Source organism: Manacus candei, unplaced genomic scaffold (genome assembly GCF_025592945.1).
Source record: "Manacus candei isolate 608988 ecotype Guabito, Panama unplaced genomic scaffold, ASM2559294v1 h1tg000075l, whole genome shotgun sequence".
NCBI classification, from domain to species: Eukaryota; Metazoa; Chordata; class Aves; order Passeriformes; family Pipridae; genus Manacus; species Manacus candei.
Genome location: NW_026138123.1, coordinates 2061407 through 2089243, shown reverse-complemented (window position 1 = coordinate 2089243; position 27837 = coordinate 2061407).

Below are 27837 nucleotides of genomic sequence, written 5' to 3'. Positions count from 1 at the left end.
AGATAAAAAATAATCTGTGTAGTATCTAAAACTTAAAAGAATATCTAGCTCACTTTTCAGTAAGACTGAAGATATGGTATATGGAGAAAAAAGTTAATTCAGGGAATGAATACGTAAAAAAATAGATAATTACATTCTAGGTAGAAGCAAAGTTTCAGGACCTCAAAGTCAAGGGGATGATATGATATTTATCACAGGAAAACTGGAAAAAAATGGTATATGAAATTATAGACCCAGAAACAAGGTATTTTAACAAACCTATCTTTATCAAAACATAATAGAAAATGAAATATCAATATTTACATTATGGAGATGTGATTGAGGAAACTGAAGGATCATTAACCTGATATGAATTTTGTTTAAGATTTAGAACAATTTTCGAAGTATATGATAGAGACAGGAAAGGAAATGGAAAATAGAACATGTTGCAACATCACTTTAGCAAAGTACTTGGTGTTAGACTCCCATTTTTACTTTCTGGTCATAAATATTTTCGTAGCAAAGGAAACATGGAAGACTTGGTTTATTACAGATTTCTCATAGAAAAAAATCATTAATAACAATAATCTTAATAAGCATAATTACCATTCTATTCTTCCCAAACTGAGGAAGACTGTGAAATGTACCAGTGGATAAAACCATGTGGAACCAGAACAAACAGCTTCCTAGATTTAGGAAGACAGTAGCAACACATATGAGAAAGAAGATTAAAACAAAATAAATGACAAAGGAGAGACTAGAAGGAAAGAGCTGGCTAACTTTGAATATGGTATGGTCCATCTGCTTCTTAAAATCTATTCACTTGTTATGTAAGGTCTGCAATGTAAAGGGAATTGAACACCCCATCCGATCACTAGTTTATTTCAGATACTTAACTTCTATGCTCTTATCACCTTTCTTTTTGCAAAAAATTTTCTCTATCACCCTGCCAAGGACACAGTTTTCAGCCTTTCACCCACCTGTCACATCACCAGTTGTCAAATATCCACTCCAACAGTGAAAAAAAAATTAATTTAAGTTAAATGTAGTAAAATGTTCTTAGATTGTATTTAGATTCTATTTAGATTGTTACTTTGCCTAAGAAGTTTGAGGAAATATTTGCATATCTAAGAGCTTGTCCGTTTTAACTATATCTGTTGTTTTAATTAAAATTGTGAGCACAAAAGGAAATTGAGGAGATATTAAGAATATTTCTTTGTCAATGGAGAGCAGGTGAATATTTGCTTTAGTCCTGTGTTGCCTTTGTCAAGATTGCTCTGATTGCAGGGGAAAAAAAATGCAACTTTCATCATATGAAATAGAATGCACATAGTCTAATTTACATGTCTGAAACTTAGACATTCAAATTTGAGGTAATCTGTCTGTGCTCCACAATATTCAAAGAAGATATAAAGGATCTTTAGATGACTTCATCTTATTCTAAGACAGGTGTATAGGACAGGTCTGTTGAAAAAATAATACTGAGGTGAAAAAACCTAGGAAACTGCATATAACCATAAAGAGCAATCTGTAGCTTAGCACAGTTAAGCTGTAGTTAGATGTTTGCATGCTGTATTACATCAAGGGCTGAGGTGCTATATTACAATTGTCTGTCTAGATGAAAGTCTAGATGAAAGCAAAAACTAAAGTTGGTTAATCTAAAAAATAGAAAACTAGATAAAATCACACATAGACTTCAAACAAGAAAAAGTTTCTCAAAGGCAAGGGAAATAGTTCTTCCTTTGAACCTACAAAAAATAAGACTTGGTATTGAACCTACACTGAAAAAACCCAGAAATTTCAGGCTTGAACTGTGAAACATTTTCTAGTGTTTTGAGTAGTGATGTTCTAGAACTGGTAAGCTAGAGATGGTTTTGGAATTTTTTAGAAGAGAAAGGGAAAATATCTAGCAATAGCTGCTCTTTGTTCAAGGGAGTAGATGGATTAGGTGCTTTCTTGCAATCCTTTACAGACTATGTGACTGGAAGAGAAAGTATGATGGTGAGATGACTGGCCCCCAAAGTATGATGAATTCATATGAAAGACAAATTTTGTACTGTGTTTTTTCAGAGAAATAGGTAAAAAAATTGCTTACTAAGTGCCACTGGTTGGAGTTCACCAAAACTCTATGGACAGGTCAGTCACTGGTGTTCCGGAATGATTATATGAGATGGGAACAAGACAATAAAGCCCTACTGAGATCCTGGGACAGTAAGGGATAGTAAAGTTACATCTAACTAGAAGGACACAAATGATAGGTTTATATTTACTGCAAAATGATAAGAATTGACCTAGCTCTACTCTGAAGCTATTTAGCCCAATTTTGTGACTCCGTGCAATACTAAGACATTCTTCAACTTACTTGCACTTATCTCTCTAGACACACTCTAAATGATTTATTTAGTTTAGGGAAAAGAAAATTAAGTAGGAAAATTATTTTCTGTGTAAATACATCAACAGTACAAATAGCAAAAGAAGACCAGAACAATTTAGACACTGGCTTTATAGTAAATGTTGCAAAGTATCAGGAAGAATAATTTGATTGGAAGTGCAAATTATTAATGTGTGCATAATACCTTTCATTAAAGTAGTACAGATGAAACTGTTCTTCCTTCAATACTCCAACTATTAGAACAGACAACAGTTTTCACTATTAGTATTTCAGCAGACATTTCATTCTCTTCAGTAATTTTCTCTTCTAAACAGGTTGCCTTTCTGATGGCTCACATCACCTGCATAATGAAATATCCTGTGGTTGATTACATCTCTGTCAGAAGAAGTCATAGGATTAAGAAATGTATAAATCATTCGTATGTTGGATAACTTTCTATATGTAATAAATTCTACCTCCTTCAAGCTACTTCATATTGGTTTTTATTGTTACCTTGTAGAAGATTCAAAAGCAGACATAGATCCCAAGTGCATGAAGTACTGGTCGAATAAGGGAAATAATTTGCTTGTGATTTGCAAAAAGGAAAAAAGACATGATTAAAAAAACAAAACCCAGTGTTTTAGAAACACTTGCAGTCAGAACAATGTTCTATTTTCAGCACCTGGAAAAAACTCTGTACAAGTTGTAGAAGTCTTTCTTTCCATCCCAGTAATCCAGGTGGACCACTGCTCCTTTTGGTGTTTGCTTTGGATACTCTCCTTAAGCACTTACTATGCAATATTCACTGCATGAACAGTTTGGTGAGGTAAATAATTAATTTCTAGTTTTTACACTCCAAATGCTACTTGCCTTCATAGAAACTATTTTTCCAATTGGCTAAGCCTCCTTTGAAAATAGGACTTAAACTTCTTACAGGTAAAGATTATTATTAGAGTGCATTTGCTGCATATAATTAAATGTTTCTCTAAAATATTCTATCATAGTTACACTAACTAACAGCTACTATAGATTTCAGAATATATTGCAAAGCAGAAAATACTAAAAATTGTTAAGCCAATTTGAAATACCAAATTGAAATGTGGAAATACACAACTTCTTAGTCAAAAATGTCATGTTCATGAATCTCAGGTTGCCCAAAGCAAAAATCTCTCAGAATTTCACTTAATAGAAAAACAATACATTCTTGTAGTAGCCTGTACATATTCATAGAATCATAGAAATGTTTAGGTTGGAAAAGATCTTTAAGATCATCAAGTCCAATTGTTAACCTAATGCTACCAATTCCACCACTGAACTATGCCACTAAATGCCCTATCTACACATCTTTTAAATGCCTCCCAGGACAGTGACTCAGTCTTTTCCCTGGATTTTCTTGACAACCCTTTCAGTGAAGATAGCATCTTAAAAATCAGTAAATACTCTTAAAAATAACACTGAATCATAAAAATAACTTTTTCATTCATTTGGAGGTTCATAATTCAGTTATATCACATAGATGATTTGGGAAATTACTCCAAGATTCCTTGTATCACCACTAGCATGTAACATTTCTTTAAAAAATTTAAGTGAGAATTCAGTACTATATGTCAATAAAGATTGATACAAACTTTAAAAGAAAAATTCTGTCACATTACACCATGCATACATGTATGACTCTAACTGAAAATTATATAGAAATGCAACAGTAAATAATATTTTAAAGCAAAATATTTTCAGTGGAGAGTATTTAAGTACCCTTATTTCTTAGTGGTAGACCAATTCAATGTATGTGACTGTTGCAAAGAGCTGTCTTATTTCTTTCAGTGTATTAACAATCGTTTCAGACTTGTTTGAGAAATAACATGCCCTTGCCATGCTTGGAAAGACCCAGAAACACTCAGGAGCTTATGAGAAATGTGATGCAAAATTTTATCTTGAGTACAAAATTAAGGGATAATTCTTCATAACTTTAAAAAGAAAAAAAAATAGTGAATGAAAGTATGAAAGTGTATATATATATATATATATATATATATATAAAAGAAACAAAAATTTGGAGGAATAGATAATGGTGGAAGAAAAAGTATTTCCAGTGAAGAAAGGGTTCTTCAAATAAATTTGAAACAAATTTGGCTATGTAGGAATACATAAAGAAAAGGAACCACAGGAGGGCATTTGTAATCAGGAAGTAATTTTAGTTTTAATGAGGGGAAGCAGTAGACAAGACAGGTCTTTAAGTCACCACCTGGAGGACTTTGAAGGAAGAAGAAACCTCAGAAAACAAAAAATAACAGATTAATTTTATAATGGATTTTTTTTTTTAAGAAAACAGTGAGGCTGCATAATAATCTGAGGGGAAATAAAACATGAGACATTTTCTGTGAAATCCAGGAAATTACCTATATAGGAGATGGTATGATTGAAGACAGACTGATCAGAAAAGACTACCAAAGTCAAGAACTGTAAGGGGGATAGAGGACTAACGATCATGATGTCTATTGCTAATCTAATTAACCTTTTTTACATTAAATTATTCTTATTAGAAGCAGCAGTTTTACGCAAATGCTTCCATCATGAAGAGAGATTTACCATGTGAGAAAAGGAAGGTGAATGGCATAAAAAGTTCTTGTACAGGAGTCCTCAAAGAGCAGAAATAGTGAAACTGTGCATGCAACAGTGACTGCAGACAAAATGATCTTAAAATGTTCAGAAAAACAAATAAAAAAAAAAGACAAAATAAAAGGTTATAGGCTGTCTTAAAGCACAAAAGCTTTATGCCTGTAATTTATTTGCATTTATTTTTCATTTTTTTTAACTGTATTTCCCAGGAATTTTAACATAAATCTTTTTTTTGTATACAAAACATTGGTACATATTGAGAGCATTCCTTGCTCAATCAAGGTCCTTACTCTTTCTTCTGGAATGAATTTCATTCCAAAACATTAACTGGTCTTTGAATGAATTCTTTGTTTGCTACTATACCGTGTCTAATTTCTTAAACTTTTTCCTACCATACATTTTGGAATTAAAATGACATCACAAATTATGCCCTGTGGAGTATCTTACTTGACACATTTATGAATAAATTAATATTTCAATTTACCTGATTTTATTGTTTTAAAAATTTATTTCAAACATTTTGCATTTCTAAAGAGATTTTTTTTTCACATCCATGACCTTAAGGCACCCTGCCTGCTTTTTCCTACCAGTAATTTCATTGAAATTAATAGACATGTAGGGGGTGAAAAGACTTTCAACAGAGTTGCCACTTGAATAGGTCCTTAAATCTAGAAATAAAAATATACATGTGCATACTCTGTTATTTTTAGATATCCTGGTCTCTGTTTGTAGCAATCAGTTTGTAACTTTAAATCCTACCCTCACAGAACTGTTCAGTAATTTCTTCAGATAGATGTATACTAGTCAATATTTTGTGAGAACATTTATTAAAGAGACAAATATTTTTGACATTAATTTTATGTGTTGTTAATATTAATAAATTCTTAGGTTCTCATTATTCTGTATTGATATCTGTGAAAATATTTCAAAGGTATTGACAGTTTTCAAAGATGCTCTGTAGTAATGGCTTATTTCTTTACAGACATATTTACATACTATTTTCTAAATTGTTGCACAGCTAACAATAACTCTTCTTTAAAATTCTCATTCAAGCTGGAATAGCTGTGTTATATCTTTCTGGATGTATCATCCTTTCCTCACCACTAGCAATAACGAACAAGAAGGTCAAATAAACATGTACTTTTGGCAGTAGACAAATAAAAAGTAAACAATCAATATTGTTTCTAAATACAAAAACTTATGAAAAGAATTTTAATGGAAGAAGTGACTCACAACTATAAATACAGCAATCCACTCTCTAGAACTAATTTTTGGCAGTCCTTTCTGCTCTTTGCTCCCTGAGCTGGGTTGTAAACTTCTATTACTGTTACAAACATGTCGTTAAGTAACTATGAGATTATATTATTTGAAAAAGAAAGTTCTGGTTTTATCCACTCTAAGTATAAAATCATTATTAATATAAATTAACATCACACATATATTTTGACAGTATGGTTTTTAAAAATGTCAACTTACTATGGAGAACCTGACCTGATCAATAAGGTTCACATTGGAAAGTGGCGGTCAATTTTCTCTTTTAAGATACTAATGGTTGACCAAAAAATAGTTCTTAATCTTGGAATCTAAGGGAAATACAATTGCAAAGCAACTTGAATTGAATATATGACCTATTACCTCGTAACCTGATGGCATTTTGATCTTGAATGCATAGTAGTTCAAAAGTGAGATGATAGTTCTGTCAGATGCATTATAATTTCTAGTGATAATTAGTGTGTAAATATAATCATCTTAATGATAATTTATGTAAGTGACCGATAATGAGTTGGAGGCTTAAATATATAATTTATTTCCTCCAGTAATTTCTTCAACCAAACAAATCTAAATGAAAATCTAAAGTACTTTATATAGGTCAAAATATTTCAGCAAACTTTTGGAAATTGTTTTCTGTCCCTCTAGGGGACAGAAAGGTAGGGAAAGGTAAAGAGCAGAATAGATACCTATGGAATTCATCCAAAGAAAAAACATTATCCCTAAAAGACAATTGAATGTCAATAGTACTGGAGACATTCTGAGAAATTGTACTGTTTTCCCTGGATCATCAATGTCATTGTCAGCCTCACAAATCCCATTTTTACACAGCACTTGCATCAAGGCCTCTTATCAAGGGTTACTCATGGAGGCTTATGTGGTTTGCTTCTGTATAGAGACTCCTTTTGATATTCCTTAGAGACCATGTTCATTTACAGTTTCTGTTATGGTTAATTCTCAGAGATATAATAATTTTTTTGTGGAATACTTTTTACACCATCTTTTCTCAACTATTTAGCCACCCTAACTGCTTAACAAAATTGTTCATCTGCACTGAAAACAGAACTACTTTAATTTTAAAGTTATTTCTTCTGTAGGTACACAGATAAAGAAGGAAATAGGGGCCCTGAACTTGGATTTATTTAGTTGTAGTACATCAAAAGTTGTAATACATCTGACAAAAGGTGTCGGAGAGAAGCCAACCAAATGTACATCAAAATGCAAAAATGATGAACCTAAGCCATAGTTTATAGCCTACCACCTATTCAGTCCAGATTAAACACTATATATTATTTAGTGTAGTTGTAAAGAATGGTGAGCCAGCAAGTTCATTGGGATTTATAGAGGATTAGCCCATCTGAAAAAAACAAATAGCTTCAATTTTGATGATATTTTAGAATTTAAGTATTAAAATACGAATATTTTGATTAAAAGGCCTTTTTTTCTTGAGCATCTGGCATTTCCAAGGTGGGTACACTACTTTTTGTAGGACTTAATCTCCTGTGAATGAGAGTTTTCTCAGTCTTTCCTCATATCTCCTCCCCAAGCATTTATGCCTCTGGATATAAGATACTGTTTTTCCTAGTATCTGAGAGGTGTAAACTACTGCTTACTCAAAGTAGAACCCTTTCTTGGGAAAGAAAGGTGACAAATGTGAGAAAATTTCTCAATTTTTTTTCCTCAACATATGTTTCTCTGTAGAAAGAGAAGCATACAAGAGACTTGATCTCCTCTTTTATAAGCTATTCAAGGGTCCAACAGCCATGGGAAGTAGGGGCCCCTTCAAAAAGACAAGTTAGAAAAATTTATTATTGCCAGCTTGGATGCCTGACTGACCCCAGTCTCTGTCTATTGTCACTTTTTTGGGGGATGGTTATGTCCTCCTGCTCTGGGATCAGCTTGTCCCTCATTTTTGGGATTGTTTGGCTACTTCAAAAATTAATTCACTTCATTTTTGTGTTTTGTGATGTGACAGCATAAAACGCTTAAACACAGTACTCAGGTTTTTTCTGCATAATTTACTCTTTATAAATTGAAAACTTTCAGGAGCAGTCTATATCTCTTCCCTGGTGAATCTTTCAGTGTAATATATTTTGAATAGCCTTATATGGTCAAGGGATGCAAATCTTATATTCTACCCTGTTGTAGTATATACTTGTGTCGTTCACCAGTGGTATATGCTGTGCAGATTTAAAAGGTTTACATAGTTCTTGTTACAGAAAAAGCAATGCTGAAATGTAAAGAGTATAGCTATTATTTGTAAATAAAATATCACTTCTTCAAGAAAAAAAAGTCACTTAAAACAAGATATTTCAGTTATATTCTGATTTCTTGAGCAATGCCACAACCAGCACTAAATGGTGTAGAGTTGACCCCTTCACTAAAGTGTTTTTGCATTGAATGCCAGAAATAAAAGCAATATCTTTCTTCTGCTATTTTCTCTCTGATTATAGAAATGTCATCATGGGTGCAGTTGGAAGGAAGAGACAGTTAGGATGGTCAGATGTTAATTAGGAGGAATACTAGAGGAAAACAATAATTCCTCAAGGCTAAAAGGATTTCAGAGGGACATGTGACTTAAAATTTTGGCAAGTTCCTGTGAAGCTGAATAGGAAATAGGAAGGGAATACCATGGAATAGCCTCAAAAGGGAGGAAAAGCACTGAGAAAGGTAGAATGGCAAAATGCAATTGAAGAAATGCCAAGTGAGACAAGAAAATAGTCTAATCCAGAAAAATGTTATATTTGGAATTAAAAGTTATGCTTTTTCTTGGCAGTAACAAGCTCAGAAGGACTATTTAAAACTATCTTTCAACTTTGTTTTCAAGACTAAGAATAAAAAATGGCCTTTAAGGGCCTTTAAATATGTCTAAGTGCTCTAAATTTTAGACTCTGATGTCTTTTCTTTACTAGTGTTTCTTGTCCCTGCTCTATTCTGAAAGAAAAAGCATGTGGCAGCTACAGTTTATGGTTAAGTTACTCTTTCATTTAGACAATGAATATAGAACTATATCCTAATAATGTGGAAAGTGTTTTCCATTCTGTTAAAAAAGATACAGGGTATTTGAAAAGTAATTAAAGTCTTTCTGACATCAGATCTTTGATGCAACAGCTGCAAGTGTAGGAGGTCTGAAAAAGACAATACAGTCCTATGCTGTATATTTTTTGTACAAGTCCTCCTAAAATCGTCCACCTTATCTCTTGAATTGTTCAAATTCCACTAGTTTTCATTACATGCATTTTACAGCCTTTGTCAATCCTAATGATAAGACTGACCCTACATGTAATTTGGTGAAAATCTGAGGGAGTGTAAGTTTGACATGCACACAGAAATATCTAAGCATTGTAGGTTTAGTTCATTTTGAGGTCCTTTAATGACAAGATGCCCTAGTGAGACAATGGGGTTCTTGAATGCTTTCTTAATACTGTAGTCAAACCAATAAAAATTATTTCATACACATTGCAATTAACGGTGTCAGTGACTCTGTGAGAATGATCATTTCCCAACTTCTAAAACCTCTGCAACGAAATAGAAATTCATAAGCCGTGACTTGTAATTAAGCAATAAATGGAAAACTTTCTGATTTTCACTGCAACAGCTGATAATGTACAGTACAGACTGCTGAAAAATAAGTGGACACCTCTGTTGCGTATATAGTGAGATTGTTGTCTTGCAGAAAAATAAATCTTGACTTTCCTTAACTACATTTTACATGTAGTTAAGTTACTAAAGCATGACCATGGAGCATGTACTCTTGGACTAATCACTTGCTATATTGACAGACCTTGGAACCTGAGGGTTTGGAAAGAAAATTAATTCTTTCTTCCTGCTCCCACTCTCTTACTCTTGAAGATCACTCTTATTGTTCATGTAAGTGAAAGAAATTTACAGTCTATGAATCATTCACTTTTATCCCTTTTTTTCATTCAGTTCTAACATTAAAAAATAAATATATTTTTTTTACTTTCTAGAAAGTCTGATAATAAAGTATTTCAAACATATTCTACATATTAATCTATATTCCACATGGAATGCTTTTTAAGGTTAGTGTTAATCCTTCCAGTAATAAATTGCTTTTCATTACTGTTCCCTTCATGTTTCTTAAAACTATGGTCTATACAATCCAACTGTTTCATGACAAAATGATCTTTATAGCTATCAGAAAAACAAAGAACATCTGCACAACCCTTGTTTCAGAAACATTGTGATTTTGGGTATTTTTGTTGGCGTTTAATTTAGTTAGCTGTTTTCCTGGTCTTTATGCACTTTTACCAGAGCTGAGAAAAACTACACAATCTCCCTCTTCCCCCATTTTTGATATATCTAGATTTAGTAAGTGGGGTGGCATCTCTCTTAGGAAAAACGATTTTATTTGACTTTGGGCACACCAAGCAGCTTTGCAGATCACCTATATAGAGGGGTAGATGGATCCTATTTTTGGGTAAATGTTTCCTCTCAGGAGTGTTTAAGTTACTTTCTGGACAGGGCTGACTCACCTTAAACCTATTGAGCAGAATGACCTTAATGGTTTCATAGACTATGCTTCCAGGAAATCTCACAAGAGAAACATCAAGGTTCCATATCTAATGCAATGGTGCATTGTAATTCATTTTTGCAAGACAAAGCAAGCAAAAATGAAGAACAGTTATGTTTTTAACTAGAATATGTAAAAAACAAGTAGGTTGCATTTATAGCAATATCATCCCTCTTTAAGACACAAAGTAGTCTAATACAGGTATTAAAAAAAAAAAAAAAAAAGACTTGATTACCACTCCCAGACTTTGCATTGCACCAGATGTTGACTTCATTGAACAAATATTGTCTGTTATGACTACTGCAAAGCATGTTGCAACTATGGTTAAAAGAGACACTGACATAGATCACAAGCCAGCATAAATCAATATAGTCCCATTGATATCAGTGTATGTAAGTTGATTTTCACAAGCAGACGTTATGGCCTATAATTTTTTAAGAAAGGAGGGGTAAATGAGAGGTATTTTCACATAACTTAAAAAATCCAAACTATTATTATTATTATTATTATTATTATTATTATTATTATTATTATTATTATTATTATTATTATTATTATTAAAATGTTGATTAAATAATTTTATCAAATAGTGTAGCATTAAAAATCTCAGTGACTACTACATATGCATAACATTACCCAGCCATAGTGAAAGGTTTTATATGTAGTGTTCCTCTGGGGTTTATAAACTTGTCTTTGTTATTAAGTCTGACACAACTAAAGAGCTCATTTAAAGTAAATTACATTTTTAGCTTTTTTTTTTTATTCTTTTGCAACAAATGGAGTATCTATGATAAAACTCAGTGGATTTTAGATTTCCAACCATTATGAGATAAAACAACATTAAAAACATAACATCAGGACCATGCAGAAAAAGCGCAGAAAATCAAATTTACCCTTTTGTATGTCTGAAGTTCCAAAAATAATCTAATCAGAAGGGGTTTTTAGAGTAAAATTTGACTACAATATTTAAAGGTGCAGGATCAGTATGTCTCTAATAAATATCATTATTATAGAAAAGTGAAATAATTAACTGCCTCACTGACCAATTTATGAAAAGAAGAAATCATTGTATGCAAACAGGAGAACCTTACAATGTAATGTTGACCTTCACTCTTTAATAAGGAGATTCAGTACTGCATATGCTGTTTTGAAGGGCCCTTGAGCTTTTATTATTTTATTGTGAACTCTCTGCCTAGAACCACTTAGCCAAGTAAAAAGATTAGCCAGGGGCCTCCCATTCCTACCAAGGTCTGGTACAAACTGTAGTTAACAGATTAAGTTGAAGGGCCCTTCTGTTGGGTGCTTTCATTGTTTCATTTCTTGGAGTACTCCAGCTACAAGACACCAAGCTGATTACATGCATTGTAAACAGTCTATCTTGTTTTGAAATTTGTGTATAGGGTAATGAACATTGCAAACATATGTAAAACTTCACACTAAGTTATTTTAGAGCTGCAGTTCAGTGCTTATTAAAATTCTGTCTTTCTGTCCTTTATCAGGCAACGTCATTCAGCTATAGTGATTTCACCAGGGGTGAAATATGCTTATTCAGAAATGGAAATCCCAAATTCCAGGAACACAATGGTACAAAGGGGTCAAGCTTTCCCTCTAAACTATGCATGCCACTTTTTTTTCCCCCAGAAACTGAAGTAGGCATAAAAAATCCAGTTAAGCAAAGAAACTGGAGCTAAAATTTTAAATTATGTCTGACTGAGGTGACAAAAATGGTTAGAGGAACAAGCATGCTGCTCCCAAAATGGATTATAATTATAATTCTTTATAATTAGCACCATCCTTGAATTTTTAAATATATTTATCTTTCAAAAACGTTCAGATCTCTCATTCTTGACAGACCCCCACTCTTCTTTCTCCTTCTGTATAAAGCTAAAAGAAAATTAAATGTTGGCAGTTAAAGTACCTACATAAGTGTGGCAACCATCCAACACTCATACAGACATATCTGGAGTCATCTTCACATGTGCAAAAATAGTTGAAAAAATTTTAGCACTCTAGACATTTTATCTGGGTAAGATCTTACTCAGTGGAAGATGATTGACAGCAGCTCTTATGTTCAAAGATTTGAACGGAGAGTCTAATAAATGGTGCTTCTCACACAGTTCAGCCATTTATTTGTTTGGAAAACTACATGCAGAGTACTCTGGGTCAGATGCCAGCAAAATGTTTCATTGTCTTATGTAGATGAGACTGTCCTCTTGTACAGATCCACTATATTTACCAAGGTAATTGGTAATTGTTATATACAATATCACTTCTGCCACAGAAACATGACCACTGGAGATTTAATGAGCTGAACTTGTGTCAGAAAGGAGCAGTTTTATTTAGTGCTATGAATTCTTTTAAGTATCCATCAGCACCTATTTTGTTCTCCAAGAGGCTAGTTTACATGAATCAGTCAAACATAATCCACCACAGTTCCAAACATATTTGAGCTCATTATTAATACTTCCTCACAATTGACTGAAATCTGCATGGAGGATATAGATCCCAAGAAAAATTTTTAAAGGGTGATGAATTAGACAACAGATATTTTGAAAGAACAATCACTCTAAGATAAGTCACATTGAAATAATAAATTGCTGTCAAAAATTTTGAGACTAGATGCTGTCCTCCCTTTCAGTAGCATCAGTCAAGAATAAGTCTTCTGAAGTCAATGCAATTATTTTAGTTTTAAATCCATATATTTGAAATCACACAGTGGTTCAGTCCTCTCCATAAATTAACCAGGGTTTGTTCATGCACTTTTTGTTCAGACAAACATATATTCAGGTAAATGTGTAGAAGTTTGTTCTTGGAGAAAGAATTATAAATTGTTAAAGTACTGGGTGATTATAACAGAAATAATTTAATTCTAGGTGAAATCCATTTCCTGTGACACTCCTCAATGCACACACACCAGCACAAATGCACATACACATGTATAAACACATGGAGTCCTGCAAAAAATCTAAGGATGTAAGCTTTGCTCAGCGAGCACCACCAGGGCTAGAAAGTAAAATAACCATTTTCAAAACCAGAGGTAGGCAAAGAAATAGTAGTGAGATTTGTGCCCATGTGTTACAATAATGCACACCCCCATGTTTGCATCCAAATCCTTAGGATTCCCTGTAAGACAGAGGTTTTATCTAAGTAGAATAGAAAATCTAGCAGGTGAGTGAGCTTTATTAACGTTTTACATTTGTTGTAAACCAAATATAAAGCCCTCTCATAGGAAAAATGGAAGGAAAGCTTATATAAAACACACATTATAAGAAAAACTTCAAACAATGGAAACACCAAGTATGTTTTTTCATTTATCTTTATTATTTTTAAAGTGTTATTCAAAGATGTCATCTAATTCATCACTTTGCTGTTTTTTTATGAACTCTAAGCACACAGCAAGGTACTTCAAAAATGCTTTTCTGTCTGGACCAAAATTTATCTCTAGTATAACAATAACTCAAGACTCATTTTATACCTTGTTTGCTTTTTTATTGTCGTATAAGATTATAATTTTGTTTATTGTCCTCTCTCCCCTTTTGTTTTTAAGAGTTTTATTTATATAAAATATTACGTGTAATAAATCATTCATGGCAGAAATAGTAATAATATTGACCACACATAACTATTTATCATTGTGTTTATCATTGTGCTTGCTCTCTTTTTGCCCTGTATATACTCCCCACTGTGCCTGCAACCCCCAAGGAGAGCAGAAAAGCCATGCATCATTGTCAGCAGAGGGATTTCCACAGGGAAACTGGCACAGATATGGTGTTACAAATACTAGTGTGTCTTGAGAGACAAGACCTGGGGTGAATCTTACAGGCTTCAGTAGTCTTTGGTTTAGGTCTGAAGGAAAGGTGAAAGCACAGCACCAAAAAAAAAAAAAAAGCCTTTAAAATATAGTTTTACACTAAAATATGAACATTCCTAGCTTCAGTAAGAGGCCAAATGATCAAGAAGACCATAATTTTAACAATCAATATGCATTTATTATTTTGTGTATTCTAAATCTGTAAAGGATCCATTAATTTCACTTTCTATCAGATTGGGTGGTTTTTTGTTGTTACTGCAGCCTAGCGAGTGCTCTTCAGAGGTTCCATGAATTCACATGTCATTTCTGTGTCTCTTTTTGTCATTCCAGGGATGACAACCTTTGAGTTAACCAGTGCAATGCCAGCCTGTGGCTCAAGACTGATTTCTATGTTGCCACAAGTTTTGTTATTACAAGGGACACAGACAAAAATATTTTCCTTCTTCATCTTTGCAGAAAATTAAATATTGTCTTTGCTGATGAGATTAAAGGATTACAAACTTGTTAAGTGATAAAAATACAGGTGTGGAAATGTCTTAATCTGTGGGATAGACACATTCTCTGTCTAAGTCCCAAACCCTGTTCATTTCTTATATTGACAAGCCAGTTTCTGTTTCTTTTGAAATTATTCTCCAGTTCACTAAAAACTGAAATTCACTTATCAAATAAACAGCTTCAAACTTGCAAACAAAAGTTGTTTTCTTCTGGGAGTCCACTTCTGTTTTGTTAAAGTGATTTCACAGAAACAACAGAAAGCCGTATAAGTTGGAGTTTTCTTTCTCTTTTAATTAACCTAAATCACTTGGAGAACTGACACAATTTTCTTCCTTGTCTGCACGAGAGAAAGAGAAGTGCTAATCTCTGAAACTGCTAGTTTCAAAAGATTAATTTACTCATGTCATATTTTATGAGTCAAAAATAATTTTCAAAATATTCTCATTGTAGAAAGATTGATTTGGATTTTTTTCTGTACACATCAATGATATCTGGAGTAATAGCATACACATACAAAATGTAATAGTTAAAACTGGTGACTCACAATAAACATGACAGCCTTCAAATGTTCAAAAAAGTACTTTTGTCTGTTACGAAAACTGTTCATCCTTCTTTGAACCTGTTTTACACCCCTTTCCCACAGTGACCACCTCATATATTGTGATTGATCTGCAGATCTATACACTTTGATGGTTTACAACTTTTTGTCTCAGCTATACCAGCATCTATTTTATATGCAAGTCCTAGATCTGTGACTTCATCATATCCATGTCCTGCCACCAGATACAGAAGTGCTTTGTTCTGCCTCTTTTCATGCTGAAGGAGTTTTTCCTAGGGGTTGCTCCTTGTCCTGAAACATGAAAATGTGTGAAGCATAAAACTCCAGCTGTGAATACTTACCTCCCTGCAGTGTTAAAAAGTTCAATATACAAAACACCTGGTTTCAAGCAAAATGTACACTAAGATATATGGCAATGAGACAGATTTAATATACCCCATAGGGGCCTCAAGCAGTTTTTAAATTAAAGACACAACAGAGTTTAGTTTCTTTTCTCTTTTTTTTTTTCCTTTAAATGAGCCTTTACTGTTTTGCAAATAATGAATTGATACTTCTTCCTCCTGAAGAGAAAGTCATAAACAAAAAAGCAATTTGTGGTGGTCAGAAAGGATGAGGATTCATTGTTATGCAAATAAAATCTGAAATATAAAGTTTACATTATAAGCATAAAAAAGCGCCTTTGTTCCATACAGAAGAAATATAGAGGGTGCCTAGAAATCTTGACAAGGAGTGCACTCTACAGTTTGCTTGAGGTTTATTTATACATTGGCATGTAGACTACTATTTGAAGGTAATAATAAAGTAGAGCTTATTCCTCCTACATTATGTTCTGCAGACAGTATCTTACATATATAGTTGTCTGTACTTCCATATGAAGCTATTCTAATGTCCAGGAGTATAGATGTGCCTTGAAATAATTGACAAGAAGTTCGCAAGAGAAAATAATTAGGACATTCGAAAAATGTTATTATGGCTTCATAAAACAGATAGAGGCATTCTCACTGTTTGTTTTCACTCAGGTCCACATACTCATTTCTCCTTGCATTATATCTTGCCTATTTGGAAGTAGGTTTGATTAGAGTGTCCTTCTCTTAGATGGATGGCCTTACAGGGCTAAGTGAGCTCCATCTGCCCCGGTTTGGGATTAGAGTTGTCCTTCTCCTAGGATGACTGCCAGAAGGCTAGTGAGCTCATCCTGCCCAAGGGTGTATTTGACCCTACGGTTTTGACCTGTCAAAAGACAATGCAGAAAGAACTGTACCTTGCAGAATATACCTCCTAAGGAGTCTCTCTGTTGTGCCTTTTGCAATCAAACATGTCTATCTCACATTGGCCTTATTAGCCACCAGCGTGCTTGTAACAAATGTGGATAGAGCCTTTCTCAAATCCTCATTCACGAAGCCTAGCCATGACACATATCTTGCCTATTTAGTAAGCCTTTCCTCTGGACAATACCAGTTTTCTTTTCAGAGGATAATATGTATAGCAGTGAGAACACCATCTTCCCCAACACATGGGCATGTGAACAAAAATGCACTTGCATTTTTCATTCATTCACTTAATCTAGGTTTTAAAAGGACAGAATTCTGGTGTATGTAAGGCATATCTATGAAGTTATAAATGTAAATTTTCAATGCTTATTTCAGAAGAATCTTTGGGGCTCAAGTATTTGATGCACTGAGTACTCAATATACTCATGCACCTAACTGCTAAGGCAGGACTGAGAAATTTTTTTCATGATAGATGATAAATTTTGGACCCTGTGGATGGTCTTGGCAGCTGATGTAAAAGACCAGCTGAGCTTCACCACTGTCCATAACTAAGCCAGGGCCAGAAACAGATTTCTTGGAAGTCATGGAGGACTCTTCCTCTGTGACGGAGTTGAATCACAACTCAGTTCAATTTTTTTCCAAATCATGACTATGAATTTAGTATTCAAATGATTCTCAAAATAGAAAAGTGCCTGTCAGGTGTCATTTCTGAACTATAATGTAACAGTAACTGGATATGAACACTGTAAAAGAATGCAGACATGAAGTGTAGACCAAGTACAAAAATATCCTGCAGAAAACAATAACAGACTCAAGAGTAGAATTTATGGAGACATTTAATGAATACGCTAAAGAATTTTATGCAATATGTTTATTTATCCATATTTTCCATTTTCAGTGATGAAAGACTGAAAAACTAGGTTTCAGCTATATATAGTTAGTGAATTTCCTACTCTGTTTCTGCTAACACTCAAGATTTGCCAACTTGTAACTGTTAAATATTCTCCTCTTAGTGGTCATCACCAAGTAAAATAAATTTGTTAATTTAAACCTCCTTAATGAAGCCATTACCTTTATGTATCTCTAGAGATAGATGAAGAAAGAATTATTAGATTAGATAAGGAACAGCTGTAGTGAAGCTACCACTATTAAATAATATTTTTATAATCTACAGTAACTCTACATTAAATAAATAAATCAATCAAATTACTACTTTATATTTCTGAGGAGTCCAATAGCTGTGTGCATATTTTTACACCATATCAAATTCAAATTATCCTTAATGTGTTATACAATACTGACTGTATAACTTCATTGTTACCATGCGCTAAGGAAACAGACCCAGGACAGTAAGATTGTGAAAATTATATACCATAATACACACAATATAGCTGCCTCAGCACTTCATTCTTTCATTTTGCTTGCATAAAACTTTGCTCACAGTTATGCTTAGACATTAACACTAAATTTATTTTGCACCAAATATCATTTAAATTAACTTGATTATTACTAACAAGAAGAATGTGTTTTTGTTCACCATGCTAATATCAAAAAGTTCCAGTCACCATTTACATAATAACTACAGTTCCAGGCTTCTTGGAAGGTAGTGACACAAGATCCTACTTTTCATTTTTGTTGGTACAAAGTATGTGTTATAAAAGCAATATCAAATGTGCAATTAAAAAAAAAAGATTTCTGATAACGCAGACTTAAATTTGTATGCTTTTCCTTTCTAATTCACAAAATTAACTGCCTTGTTCATATCTATGAGTCATTAAAACTTATTACTTCATCTACCCCAAGTACAGATCATCAAGACTTAAATATACACATGTATGTTTATCTATGTGCTTATGGAGCTTTCATGCTTTTTGATTGGCAAGTTTCAAGTGCTGCTCAGATTTTAATCAAATAAAACAGTTTAATGGATTATCCTTTTGTGTTTACTGCTCCAAAATGAGGAAACCTTCCAAGAAGAGTAATTGCATTCATTCTAAATTGTGGTCTACAGCTTGTCTAGTGCTGTGTTGAACTTTTCTCCAGAATTCCAGGTCTTATTTGTTCTCTTCATATAATTAATTGTTGTTCAAAAGAAAGAAGCATATTAAACCTTTCTTTATGCCTGATTTACCAAGATTTTAAGTACTAGAAAGAAAGAAAAATTATTTAATACACAAGGAGAAAAGAGGTGCAGGTTACTATCAGGAAATATCAGGTTTAATAGCAATATTCTCCAAAGAGTAAGACACATTACTTTGTATCACATTTGTGATATACTTTAATATCACATTTGTACTTCAATAAAATTGGAAAAAGTAAAACAAAGCGTATTCTTGCATTAACTGGACAGTGTACTCTAGTAGGTCTCTCAAACAACTAGATTGAAAAGTTCTTCTTTGATTAAGAGTTTGGATCATAGTCTAGATAAATTGAATTTTCTATTTCAACAGCATATTTATCATCCTTTTTTGTGTGAATGGTCTTCACAAGTTGATTTTGACTTCAAGGAATGTATTAAAATTTTGTAAATTTTAAATCAAATCATTGAGAAAAATAATTTTTTTTCTGTGGGATACCTTTAAAAGATTCATCATGCTTATATATTTCTTGTACTTATCATTATTGTTTAAATAAGTATAACTGATCCCTTAAATGATGAAAAAGATTATAAACATAAAATTATCAATGCCCGAGAAATAACAAAGCAGAAATGCTACATTACATATGCATTACAATTCCTATAAATAACAGGATACTGTGAGGATTCAAGTCTGTTTCAATATATTTCAGTGACTTTCCAAATATTCATAAACATTACAGTCTCAAAGATAAACTCTATATAATCTTTCATGTATAAAATTATTTTAAAAACTTTTTAATTGGAGAAACTGTACTTAAGAATTTTTTTATCACAAAGTTTAAAAGACGGAATTGTTACAAAGCACAAATGTTCAATGAGATTTTGAAGTTTCAGTGACTGGGAATGACATGTTATTACAATGATAGATTTTAGTAAGTGTTTGAAAAAGATGTCAAAACTGTTAGTAGCAGGAAGAGTATCAGTTGCCTTTAGAAATAATGTGATTTTTTTTGGTTTTTTTTTAATAAAGGTAGATTAAGAGCATGCTTTCAGTCCGTTCAAATCCTCTTTCTGAACCAAATTTTGATCACAATTTATTTGCAATAGCAAGCTGTTTTTCAGTGGTAAGTAAAGGAAAATATCAAGTAAACACCTACAAGAAGAGGTATCTGTAAGATGTTACAGCAGGTGTTACTTTCAGGCTGCAGCTCCTTTCTGAATCAATTTTCTAGGAGACATCCTAGAAACACAGACCATGAAAACATCTCCAATTGCAAAAACTCTGTCCTGAGGGGGCAGGGGGAAGAGTATGCATTTTTAAAGATGATTAACCTTCAGTCTGTTAGTATTAAGCAGCTTGAAGTATTGAAAGAGATGATATAAATTGAATTGAATTGGATAGGATAATTTCATTTATGTACTGGTGAAAGAGAGTCACTGTGCACTGAGTTCAAAAAGACAGGTTTTAGTCAGGGGGAATTATTTGGCTATAGGAGAGGGGTCCTCCACTGCAGAATTTTCCACTTTTTAAACACCTTACGGAATAATTTTGTGATTTATATTTCATAAAAAATAGATTTAAAAAAACCCAACAAGCCAAACCCTGAAACAGTTCATAGATGACACTGTCAGGGAAGGGAGTTGATCTGCTGGAGGGTAGGAAGTCTCTGCAGAGGGATCTGAACAGGCTGGATCAATGGGCCAAGGTCAGTGGTATGATGTTCAACAAGGCAAAGTGCTGGGTTCTGCCCTTGGGTCACAACAACCCCATGCAGTGCTACAGGCTGGGGGCAGAGGGGCTGGAAAGCAGCCTGGTGGAAAAGGACATCGAGGTGTTGATTGAGCGCAGGCTGAACATGAACTGGCTCTGTGCCCAGGTGACCAAGAAGGCCAAAAACATCTTGACTTACACAAACTCCGCAAGATATAGGTTCTTTCCCTCGTCTTTGAAAAAGACTACAAATGTCCTCTGATTTGTATAACTAGGATAGTAATGAAAAGCAATTAATCAAAATTAATTTCCTATCTTTTCATGTGCCCTTTTTCTTTCAGGAAAAATACAGCTTGTCTTTCCGGTCTGCAGATGCAAGTACTATGAAATAGGATACTAAGCAATATATGAAAAGGGTTTCTTTAAAAATAAAATAATTATGGCAGAAGACATTTATACTATTTTGTACTACAAACAAAAAAAATAAATTACTGTTCTCTTAGATTTTTATTTCTGTTATAGCTGAATTTCAGTATTATTTCACTGGGTTCTAACAAAAAATAAAGATTAATTCAATAAGCACATAAATACATAAATTGTTCTCACCAAGGTGATGTCAAATACTTAAAAAAATAGAATGCTCTGGAAGGTTTGAAATTTTCTAGTATTCACAGTAGCCTTCTTTTTTTCACAGAGCTTTGAAGAAAAGGTTTTTGTTGTTTTTTTCCCTCTGCTTTGTTTCATTTTCTTATAGAATAATATAAATTTCTCTTAAGTTGCCATATTTCTTAGAAAATATGAAATTAGAATCCAATGTCTGATACAGTATTGTAAAAAGGTGAATACCTCTGTTACATATTTCTTTTTAGATTTTCTTGCTCAGGTGTCACTGAGTTGGTCTTCCCAAACATTAAACCAGTCAGACCAGTCCTTAAGATATATTTTTTTTATCATTTTAAGTTATTAATTTTTTATCTGTTATCAGCATGTAGAAAACTACTGGAAGCCATTTTGGAAAGAAGAATAAAATTCTGTTTTGTTATGCTACTGATACAGGCTTTAATTGGTAATTGTGGTCTCAATTCACTTTTTTTAATCTTTTTTTTTTTCTTTCACCAGAAGAAAGATTCGGGCTTCAAAAAGTTTTTTTCAACTCACACTAATTGGCTCTATTTCAGACAAACACAATGTCAAAAAACGTTTGAACAGTAGTTGACTAATGCAGACTTGTGCATCTTCCATAGCAGCAAAAAACTTGATGCATTGATATGCTCTCTCTTTCTACTTTATACCTAATAAAACATCTAGATTACATTTGTGTTATAAAAGCCTCAATAAGGAAGCTGTACATCTCTGGAAAAAGATGTTGAAGTGTTAAAATGCTGTTTTTTATAGTTAGTTGAAAGATGTCAATGGTCCTTTTAGCTACATTTATGATAATAAACTAAGCAGATCTGGAGAGTGTTTCATACAAAATGTAAGACTGCTTAGTTGCTTGAATGCCGCTTAATACATACCTTCTACTATAGAAAGAAGTATCCTTTCAGGAAAACTCAGGTAGAGAGGGGGCACACATAGGCCAAGGCTGTTATTAAGAACGGTATGAATAATTCCTCCTTTTTGTGGAATTAAAAAGGGTATAGCCATATGGATGTGGGCTGTGTTATGGCACCTGTCTTCAGGGCCACAGTATACATCCTAATTGTGTTGATGTAGACATTTATTGCATTTAAAACATTTTGATAAGCTGTCTGCAGAATGTATTTAGGGAAAATCCATATGATCTTTTTTATTATTATTTGTTGTTTCTTTCATTGTTTTGTTTTATGGTTACTTTACAATTTTACTTCTGCATTTTTGTATGAGTTTGGTCTCTCCTTCTTTCAAAACAAGTGATACCTTCCTTCTGAAGACACAGCAATTTCTGTTTTTTCTATTCTTGTGACCCAAGATACTTTTTTGTAGAATCTGTAGATTCCCTGTAGTTGTGTCTTAGTTATTTCTGACTTTCCAACACATTTCCAACCTTAAAAGTAATGTATGAACTTTACTTTTAAGGTTTGCTGTCAACCACACACTGGTATATGACTTTGCTTCATATTGAGATTTGGAGAGGTTTAGGCTTCAACTCTTCTTGCTTCCCTCTCTGGAAAACTGGGGTCAATATAGACAAATATCCTTACTGTCTCTGCTCAAGGCCCTTTAAACATCTTAACTGGGGACAAGGTTAACCCTACTGCACCATCCTGTTGGTCTTCACAGGCTGCCTTTAAACACTGCTGGGATCAGTGAAGACAATAGGAAAAGAAGTGAGACTAGTGCCTGAGGAAGTTCATAACCTGTTTGCTCACAGGGAGGAAAAAATTGTCTTTGAGCAGTTCCAGAATCAGAACAGAAATATGTGTATTACCTTCCTCATTTTAAATTAATGAAATGACAGATCTATATGCTAGCTCTCTGAGGATTTTTTTCTTTTCAAAACCAAATGAATAGATCAGGGGGAAAAATGAAAGGACAAGTATTAGGAAAAAAATATGTAATGTCAGAAATCCTTAATATGCTAGGTCAAGTTCCACTTGTTGCACTAATAGCAAAGTCAATATGCCTACAAGCACAATGACAGTAAAGAGTAATTTGAATAGCCTTTTATAGGAACAACTTAGCATAATATAAAATAGTCTTTCCCATTACAAAAAGAAGAACCTAAATTTAATTACTGAGTCTTCTTGAAAAACCTACTCGAAAAGGAGGTGTGAATGGATAGCTTCTATGGATGACATATCTATGTTAGTCTATGTGGTGCATCTATTGATGATATCAACTGAGGTGATTCAGTATTTTCTAACTTTACATATTTACATTTTTAATTTTGTAGGTAATGTCTGGGTGTACACAGAGATGTGGATGAATGATTGAATCTTTGTTACAAATTTCTCCATCTGTAACTAGTTGCTGATAATAAACTGTCATTAACTATAACACATATAATGAAAAATTATCGTGGCATTTTCCTTAAAGGAAGTAGTGGGAAGAAGTATGACTCATAGTCACACAAAAATTCCTACAGACACTTGTTAGAGTGTATTTTTGGTATCACACTTGTACAGACCTCTGCACAAGTTCATAATATATATGTAAATAGCAAAAAATAATTTCTAAGTGCAATGAGAAGCTGCCATAGACCAGTTTCTTGTCTAATAGTAAAGAAACCATGGGATTTGATGAAGAAATAGGAAAGTGATATAATCTTAGTACTCAGCGTATTTTGTTTCTGCTGTCTATAGAGAGAGAAGAGTGAAATTTATTTCTCTGTGTAGACAATGAAGGTGAAAAAATAATCATTAAAAAGGTTGCTGCTCTCACTCATACACTCGTGCATGAGCAGGAGCGAGTGCATGGAGAAGGTGAGTAAACACACTAATCAGATTTCATCAGCTTCTGAAGTGGTTAAAATAGGGCTTAGCCTCCTCTCATATATGACAGGCATCAAAGCTGGTTTGAGGCTTGGGTGAGCACAGTACACTATTTATTTTAAAAAAAATTACTTTTGCTTTTCTTTTCTCCATTTCTCCTTCTCTGTGTTTAGAAAGTATAGATAATTTTGCTACATTCCTGTCTTCTCTATATTTACTCTACTTTCCAACTGCTCAGAAGTGAAACTAGACAGTTAAATAAAATAAAATTTCTTTCAGTTCTATCAATGGTCACAGACCAAGAGCAGCCAAACCATAATATTCGGGTGTACTGTTCAGTTAGATATTTAATTTTGAAGCAAATAAATATGGAATTCATATCTCTTAAAGGGCATAAATAGAAGAAATTTATGGAGGAATGATAGCTGAGTGAGAAAACTACTAAATGTGTGCAAGGGTCACAAAATCAATAACTGATAAAGTTCCTTTTAGACTGTAGTATTACTGGACTCTTTCTGGAGGTATTTAATCGTCATGACAATCCAAAGCTCTCTTTCCACCCAGCTTGATATTGAGAAGTAAATATGAATACTTTATGCTTCTAAAATCAAATTTCTTTTACTAAGTAGCTTTTCCCACTAATTGATGATGATTCATTCTGACAGTCCTGTAAAACAAGCTGTAAAACACTATAAATTATTTAGAATTCTAAGTTCCAGTATTAAGGAAAGTAAGATCAGTCCTCTAGTCTCAAACAAAAGAGACAAAGCAAAGAGACACAAAGGAAAAAAAAGTTAGAAGGGTAAGTAAATGAATATACTTAAAGGAAAAAGAGTAAAATAAACATTGTATCCTTTAATGAGTGGAAAATTATACCACCTTTGGTGATATATGTTTCAAAATGCTTTTGTACATTTTTTGTAATGATTTTTCAGAAATGAAAATTTGTTTCCTAATAAATATCTCTTTAATCTGAGTATTACAGCAGAAGGGAGAGGGAGGTGCTTTAACCATCTGGTTAAAAAGAGTATAATCAGTAATTTTCTGCAGCTGTTTATTTTGGTTCTAAATGTTTTGAAAATGTATAGCACATTTCATTTGAGACACAGAATTGAAGAGTCAGTTCAGGTGCTAGGCTCTCTCCCAGCTGCAACATGAACTTGCTGCTTCACTCTGGGAAGACACATCCATTTCCTCCTCTTCAGTGTTAACAGAGAGTCTTTCCAGGGGGTGTTTATGTGGTGAAACCTCATTCTGTTTTAGTGATGCCCATGCTAGTCCTAGGTTGCTGGTTATAGATGCACAGGGTATAGATAGCAAAAGGCAGGGACTGAAAGAAATGCAAAAAGCAAAGGCAGGGACTGCAAGAATGAAGAACTGCCAAGTGTAGGAGAACATAAAGGTCGAGAACATCTAAGGAACCCAAAGTTACACAAGTCCTTGAGAGCTGATGAGATGGTCTTGAGGGAACTGGTGGAAGTTGCTAAGCCACTGTCCATTATATTTGAGATGTGGAAGTCTGGTAAAGTTCTCTCTGATGGAAAAGGGGAAACATAACCCCATTATTTAATAAGGGTAAAAAGGAAGCATCAAGGAACTAAAGGTCAGTCAGTTTTACCTTGGTGTAGGCAAGACTATGGAGCAGATCCTCCTGGAATTTCTACTAAGGCACATGGAAAATAAGAAGGTGATTGGTGACAGCCAACATGGCTTCACTAATGGCAAATTGTGTCCAACAAATTTTATGGCCTTCTATGATGGTCTTACAGTCTTGTTGGTTGAGAGAAGAGCAATAATGTAATCTACCTGGACTTGTGTAAAGCATTTAGCACTTTCCTGCACAACATCCTTATCTCTAATCTGGAGAGGTATGAATTGGACAGACTACTCAGTGGATAAGGAATTGACTGGATGGTCACACTCAAGGAGTTGAGGCCAACAGCTTGATGTCCAAGTGGAGACCAGAGATAAGTGGTTTTCGTCAGGGATTTGGTGTTGGGACTGGTGTTGTTTAACATCTTTGTATGCAACATGGACAGTGGGATTGAGTGCACCCTCAGCAAGTTTGTCAAGAAACCCAAGCTGTGTGGCATGGTCAACATACATAAAAGAGAGAAGTGATGCCATCCAGAGGGTCCTTAACAGGTTAGAGGTGAAGTTTAACATGAAGCTTAACAAGGGCAAGTGCAAGGTCCTGAATGTGGGTTGGGGCAATCCCAAGCACAAACACAGGGTGGGCAGAGAATGGATTGAGAGAAGCCCTGAGGAGAGGCACTTGGGAATGTGAATTGATGAGAAGAGTGACATGACCTAACAATGTGTGCTTGCAGCCCAGAAAGACAACTATATCCTGAACTGCATTAAAAACAGAGTGACCAGAAGATTGAGGGAGTTGATTATTCCCATCTACTTCACTCTCATGGGACCTCACCTGGATTATTGCATCTATCTAAGAAAGATATGGACCTGTTGGAGGAAGTCCAGAGGAGTCTCTTTCCTATGAGAGTTGAGGCTGTTCAGTCTGGAAAAGAAAAGGTTCCAGGGAAACTTTAGAGCAGCCTTCCAGTACTTAAATGGGGCTCACAAGAAGGCTAGAGAGAAACTTTTCCCAAGGGCATGTAGTGATAGGACAAGAGAAAATGGCTTCCAAATTAAATAGACTACTTTTAGATCAGATGTAAGGAAGACATTCTTTACTGTGAGGTTGGTGAGACACTGAAACAGATGGACCAGAGAAGCTGTGGATGCCCCATGCCTGGATATGTTCAAGACCAATTGAATGGGGCTTTGAGACTCTTGACCGGGTGGTAGGTGTCCCTGCCAACGACAGGGGGCTTGGAACTAGATGATCTTTAAGGTCACTTCCAACACAAACCATTCTATGACTCTATAAATGTTCACTCTTGAAAAATTCCTGTGAAATATGACATTTTGAATGAGATTCTAGCCTCAAAAAAGGGTGGTATCAATTTCCATGTATTAAAAGAAATTGCATACACTACACAGCTGTTGTACCTAATCCTTACAAGCAGTGAAGCTAATTAGCCTTGGCACAGCAACACACTGACATTGTTACATTGCTTGAGTTCTGTCAGAGCAGCTCAAGTATCTCCACAGAACTGTACAGTTCAATGCAGGCGTACAGAACAGGAATCAAATTCTCACTTCCCATACTCCACTGCTTAGATAATGCCAACTCTGGAATCAAATAATGTCACTAATTAAAGGAACATTTATAGCAGAAAGAAAAGTCATGCTAACAGATTGCAGTTGAGTAGAGAGGAGAAAGAAATGATGAGGACACAAACCTGAGAAGTAAAATGTGAAAAAGCATGTACAAAAATAATGCTTATAATTTGAGATTCTTGTTGAATCCTATAGTTCAATGTAATAATTTAAACCAGAAAATATAAAATTTCAGGTAATGTAGTAAATTCTGCAGCTACCATGAGGGTGAACAGCATTCCAGATGATTGAGACAAAAGAGGGCTCATGATCTTAAATATCACTTCTTGTTAAACTTCTTTTTAATTTCTTCTGAAACACAATGAGGAATTACTTTTTCATGCACATCATTCCATGTTTTCTGGAACTTGGTCTCACTATAGACAATAAGAGAAAATTATACGGAAGTATGACAACTTTTTATAATAAAATATATATATATTATCACATACATGTATATTACACATTTTTTTCCCTCTACCTATTTTATGTCTAAACAA